The sequence below is a fragment of the Vombatus ursinus genome, unplaced genomic scaffold (genome assembly GCF_900497805.2).
Source record: "Vombatus ursinus unplaced genomic scaffold, bare-nosed wombat genome assembly UNPS02012602.1, whole genome shotgun sequence".
NCBI lineage: Eukaryota > Metazoa > Chordata > Mammalia > Diprotodontia > Vombatidae > Vombatus > Vombatus ursinus.
Window position 1 is genome coordinate 2,506,506 of NW_020952380.1, and position 6,464 is coordinate 2,512,969.

At 38.0% G+C, this 6,464-nt stretch overlaps 1 pseudogene; it reads right to left on the bottom strand.

The window, feature by feature from the left end:
• Positions 1–4,480: 4,480 nt before the first annotated feature.
• LOC114040030 lies at positions 4,481–4,599 on the bottom strand (annotated as a pseudogene).
• Between the last annotated feature and the right edge of the window lie 1,865 nt (positions 4,600–6,464).

Below are 6,464 nucleotides of genomic sequence, written 5' to 3' on the forward strand. Positions count from 1 at the left end.
AAGAAAGAAAGAAAGAAAGAAAGAAAGAAAGAAAGAAAGAAAGAAAAAGAAAGAAAAGATGTTACCAAGCAAGATAGAAGATGACATTCTCTCTGATTCTTGACTTCCCAAATCTCTCCATAAAATGAGGTCTATAATCTCTCAGAATATGACCTAACTATCCATAAAAGAAAAACAAAGTGAATGAAGGATGGCTATTATACAGTCTATGACATGCATTTGGATAGACTAAAGGTCCATCAGTGCATATATCCTGAACACATACCACAAGTGGACAATCAGGGCTTAGAATTGTATAGGTGAAGGAAAGTAGGCTGAATTTCTTTGGTAAACTGCAAAGTACTTCCAATTACCCTGAAACAAAGGTTCATCTTTTCTTTTTCATATATTTTTATTTATTTAATTAAATATTTCCCATTTGTATGTAAAAATCTTTAACAATCTTTTTTAAAAAAATTTTTTTTGAGTTCCAAATTCTCTCCCTCCTACCCTGCCTTCTTGGGAAGACAAGAAATTTCATATCAATTATACAAGTGGAGTCATGAAGAACATATTTCTATGTTAGCCATTTCGTAAAAGAAAACACACACACACACAAAAGGAAAAATAAAAAAAGTAAAGTATACTTTGATCTGCATTCAGAATCCATCAGTTCTCTCTCTGGAGGCGGATAGCATTTTTCATCATGAGTCCTTTGGAATTGTCTTGGATGATTGTCTTGATCAGAGTAGCTAAGTCTTTTATAGTCGATCACTCTTACAGAACTGCTGTTACTGTGTGCAGTGTTCTCCTGATTCTGCTCACTTCCCTTTGCATATGTTGAAATGTCTTCCCAGGTTTTTCTGAAGCCATCCTGCTCATCACTTCTTAGAGCACAATAGTATTACATCATAATAATATACCACAACTTGTTTAGCCATTCCCCAATTGATGGGCATCTCCTCAATTTTCAATTTTTTTGCCCCCATAAAAGAGCTGTCATAAATATCTTTGTGCAAATAGGTCCTTTTCCATTTATTTGATCTTTCTGGGGTACAGAGCTAGCAGTGGTATTGTTGGATCAAAGGCTATCAAAGGTTTTATAGCTCTTTGGATGTAGTTCCAAATTGTTCCCCAGAATGGATGGAATAGTTCACAACTCCACTAACAGTGTATTCTTTATCCCAGTTTTTCCACATCCCCTCCGACATTTGTCATTTTCCTGTTCAGTTGTGTTAGCCAATCTGATAGGTGTGAGGTGGTATCTCAGAGTTGTTTTAATTTGCATTTCTCTAATCAGCAGTGATTTAGAGTATTTTTTCATGTGACTATTGATAACAGCTAGGTGGCACAGTGGATAGAATGCTGAACCTGGAGTTAGGTAGACTCATCTTCATGAGTTCAAATTTGACCTCAAAAGACATCTACTAGTTGTGTGACCCTGAGCAAGTCACTTAACCCTGGTTACCTCAGTTTCCTCATCTGTAAAATGAGCTGGAGAAGGAAATGACAAACCACTCTAGTATCTTTGCTAAGAAAACTCCAAATGGGGTCACAAAGAGCCTGACACAACTGAAATAACCAAACAACAACAAGCTCTTATTTTTATAAATTTGACTCAGTTCTCTATATATTTGAGAAATGAGACATTTCTCAGAGAAATTTGCTGTAAAATTTTCCCCAGTTTCTGGTTGTCCTTCTAATTTTGGCTGCATTAGTTTTGTTTGTGCAAAAGGTTTTTAATTTCAGGTAATCTAAATTATCTTTTTACTTCCTATAATCCTTTTTATCTCTTGTTTGGTTATAAACCCTTCCTTTATCCGTAAATCTGACAGGTGCATTTTTTCCCATGCTCCCCTAATTTATTTATGATATAATTCTTTATGTCTAAATCATTCATACATTTTGACTTTATCTTGGCATACTGTGTGAGATGTTGGTCTATGCTTAGATCGTCTTTAGGAGATATATGTAGCTGAAAATCATAGAACAACAATGTGTCCAAAGAATTAAAATTGAGAATCCAAGTTCCTAGTGAGTGGAGATTGTTTTATTCTTAGTAGCTATATAATCATCGACTGGCTGAGTACTTGGCACCCAGAAGACATTTATAAACATGCTTATTGATTAACTGAATATGGAACCTCACAGAGAGCATTAAGTAAATTACAGAATATCACCATGAAGAAATTGTGCCTGTTGTGGAAGAAAATGTTGCGCTCTTCATTTTAGGCTCAAGCCTTCCAGAAATAATTTTTATTCATTTATGTTAATGCTAATTTAAGCATTTCTGCTTAGAGAGAGATGTCCAAAAGAGCAGAGTCTCTCTATTGTCAGATATTTCTCTAACACAGTCCATTTTGAAGTCCCAATTTATGGGATTCTTAGAAAAAGAATACTTCATAGCCAAGTTTGAGCAAGGGTCCAGGGTTGAGGTTCCAGTTCAGCTAACAGTTCACTTTATCAGACACAACAGTAGTAAATAGTCACAGATTTTGAGAACACATGCCCCTCAAGCCATACAGTCCTTCTTGATCTTTAAGAAGTCTCCTTTCCAGCTAGTCAAAGATGAACTCAACAGATATTTCCATTAACTGAAGTGATCAAGGAAATTTTTTCCTTCTTTGGGGGATAGGATGGGGGAAGGGGAATCATTATCCTAATCCCTTCTTGGCATGGGGACAAAAGATACAGATCTTAAGTGTATCAATCAAGAGCCTCCTGTCTTTGCTCCACCCAAGATACCCTCCCAGTTTGATTTTTTTTTCTGGACTAGGTTAAAGAGGCCATTCTTTGCCTCATTTTTTTTTTAACCTAGCCTTAATCACTGACTGGGCATTACCTCAGTCAAACTGAGACCTGCTAAAGACCTTAGCTTTAAAAGGCTAAGATCTTCCACTGCATCTGGGGCCATCTTCAGTCATTCTGATGTGTATCTGGCCACTGGACCCAGATGGATCTGGAGGAGAAAGTGAGGCTGGTAATTTTGTACAACCCTCCCTTACTTAAATCCAATTCACTTGCATGTCATGGTATCATCTCCATGATGTCACAGTCCTTTTCAAAAACAAACAAACAACAACAGCAACTGCCACCTTAATTACTTGAAGCAGGAGTCCTTCCTGGATTGATCTAGAAAGATGAAAATAGGATATTGCTTCAGATTTAATAGTTAAAGAAAGACTCATAAGGATTTCTCTTTCAGATTAGTCCAAAGCTTTCATATTTGGATCATTTTAAAATGCTTTCTAAATATGTCTACTAGGGAGTGGGAGGGAAGGATCGGGGCTTTAGTCAGCTTCCATACTGTGAAGCAACAAAAAGGACATCTTTGGAAAGATGTATAACCAGAAGAGGTGATGGGTCAGTCATACAGTAAAAGAAAAATATAGCTTATAGATAGTCTGTGTTTGCTACTGCTGTCACCCAGTGTCAGGAGAGATCTATATAAAGATATCCGGTATTTCAAGTATCCCCTACCCCATGGAGGATTTATGGGAGGACAATACAGGATTGCACAGGATGAGAAGATTGGCATGGTTTGTCATAGGCACCATTAGAGGGAATATTCATATCCATGAGGTCACATATCTATCCAAGTATCAGTGAAATACCAGCTTCATAGGGTTGATGCAAGAAAAGTGATTTGTAGAGCTTTGCATGGTATAAAAATGTGAGCAATCATCCATTTAGCTAACTCAGGCAGCTAGGTGGAGTAGTGGATAGAATGACAGACTTGGAGTCAGGAAGACCTGAGTTCAAATCATGCCTCAAACACTTACAAGCTGTGCGACCCTGAGCAAATCACTTAACCTCTCTAGCCTTGTTTCCTCATCTGTAAAATGGGCATGATAATTATAGTGCCTACCTCACAAGGTTGTTATGAGAATCAAGTGAGATTTTATATATATGTATATATATGTACATATATATACACACACATGTATATGTATGTATATATGTGTATGTGTGTGTGTGTGTATGTGTGTATAAAGTGCCTTGCAAATACATAGTGGTATATAAATGTTAGCTATTGTTCCTACAGTATCATTATCTATACAACACTTCCTTGAAAGTAGGGATCACATCTTATTTATCAGTAGACTATAAACTCCTTTAAGTCAGGTATTGCTTTGTTTTTGTTTCTATATCTCCACTGCATGGAACATAGTACACATTTAATAAATTCTTGTCAATTCTTAGTATCACCTGCCTCCTAACACAGGGCTCTGCACATAGTTTTGTTATTGTTGTTCAACTATTTCAGTTGTGTCTGACTTTTTATGACCCCATTTGGGATTTTCTTGGTAAAGATACTGATATGGTTTGCCATTTCCTTCTCCAGCTCATTTTAGAGATGAGGAAACTGAAGCAAACAGTGTTAAATGAAATGCCTAAGATCATATAGCTAGTTAGGCTGTAAGTTTCAGGCTGGATTTGAACTCAGGTCTTCCTGACTCCATGCCCAGCACTCTATCCACTGTGCCACCTAGCTGCCATAAGCCTACAGCACCTGGTATTCCCAGGCAATCTCCCATCCAAGTATTAACCAGGCCTGAACTTGCTTAGCTTTCAAGATCAGATGAGATCAGATACATTCAGACTAGTATGGCCATAGACCTGCACATAATAGGGACTTCATAAATCTTCCTTGAATTAAACTATCAATTCCATCCAAGCTATTTGTAGATGCTACTGCTTCCCTTAAAAGCAGAAATGTACCATTGATAATCTGAAAGATTACTATTAGAGGCAGTAGAAATAATCATGTAACTTGAACTTAACTGCAAGGAGATGTCAAGTTCAATGGAGATTATCATAAGCAAAAAAGAAATCACCAAAGATGACCCAAGAGATTTTTGCCATTGAATCTCTGGCTGCCACAATTTTTTTAGAGGCCAATGCTCCTCAGCTCTGGGAAGTGAAGTCACCTCCCCCTCAATCAGGAAAGGGACAAAGCTCTAACTAGTTCAATTTCACACAGCCGTTAAAAGACAATGCTTGTCACCCAACTAATACCCCCGGATTGTATTTGAATTTCAGGAAGAGAGAGGCTGCCAGCTGCCTCTGAGAACTCATGTCATTACATTTTTCTTCCTCCATTCTATTGAATACTGCATCTATCAGCCTTAAGAGCATGGTCTATGTGACCAGGGCTATAGATAGCATCACAGAACTAGAATTCAAGATGGCAGAGTAAAGGGAAGGACTTGCCTGAGCTCTCCCAAATTTTCCTCCAAGCAAATTTAAAATAACACCTCCAAACAGATTCTGGAGAAGCAGAATCAATCAAAGGACAAGGTAAAATAATTTTCCAGCCTGAGACAACTTAGAAGATTGGCAGGAAAGGTCTGTCTCAATGCGGTGAGAGTGCAGTGCAGTCCAGTGCAGGCCACCACAGTGTAGGCCATGCCCCAGCAAGCCAGCAGCCAGCCTTGGGGACAACTGAATCTGGTTCTGGTGCCCCCAACCCACAGATGGTAAGGGGATAAGACAACTGATGAGAAAGAGATTACAGGGAACCCTTTGCTAGCCCTGGGTACAGGACTTTGTTACGTTGCCCATCTGTGGTCCTGGGTTGCAGTCCCAAAGTGAAGAGGAGGAGCACTAGCACACTAGAGCAAGAATACAGGGGGTGGAGTGGGGTGGGGCTGGTCAGAGTTCCAGGGCAAAGAAGAGTGCTTGTGGTCACTCACAGACTAGAGCACAGGCCAGGAGAGCAATGACCACACCTCTCCTTATATCATATTACCTTGGAAGAATTGAAAATTTATAGCTCCCTAGAACTAACTCTGAAAAAAAGCAGCATAAAAAAAATCTGAAACTTGGGATATAAGGAGAGATGTGAAACAGAGGCAATTTGAACATAAAAGTCAAGAAATAGGCTAGAAAAATGAGCAAACAACAGCAAAAAGAAGAACCTGACCATAACAAGCTGGTATAGTGGCAGGGAAGATCAAAACATAAATTCAGAAGAAGACAATGAAGTCAAAATAACTACATCCAAAGCCTCAAAGAAAAATATGAATTGGTCTCTGGCCCAACAAGAATTCCTGGAAGATCTCAGAAAGAATTTTAAAAATCAAATAAGAGAAATAGAGAGAAAATTGGAGAAAGGAATGACAGTGACACAAGAAAATCATGAAAAAGAGTCAACAGCTTGGTAAAGGAGCCACAAAAAAATACTGAAGAAAATAATACCTTAAAAAGTAGAATATGCCAACTGGTAAAACAGGCACAAAAATCCACTGAAGAGAAGAATTCCTTAAAAAGCAAAATTGCTCAAATGGTAAAAGATTTACAAAAACTCACTGAAAAGAACTCCTTATAAAGTAGAATTGGCCAAATGGAAAAGGAGATGCAAAAGCTCATTGAAGAAAATAATTTCTTAAAAATTAGAATTGGACAAGTGGAAGTTAATGACTCCATGAGACATCAAGAAACAATAAAACATAGAGCTAGAAGACATCTAGTCCAACAGCTTC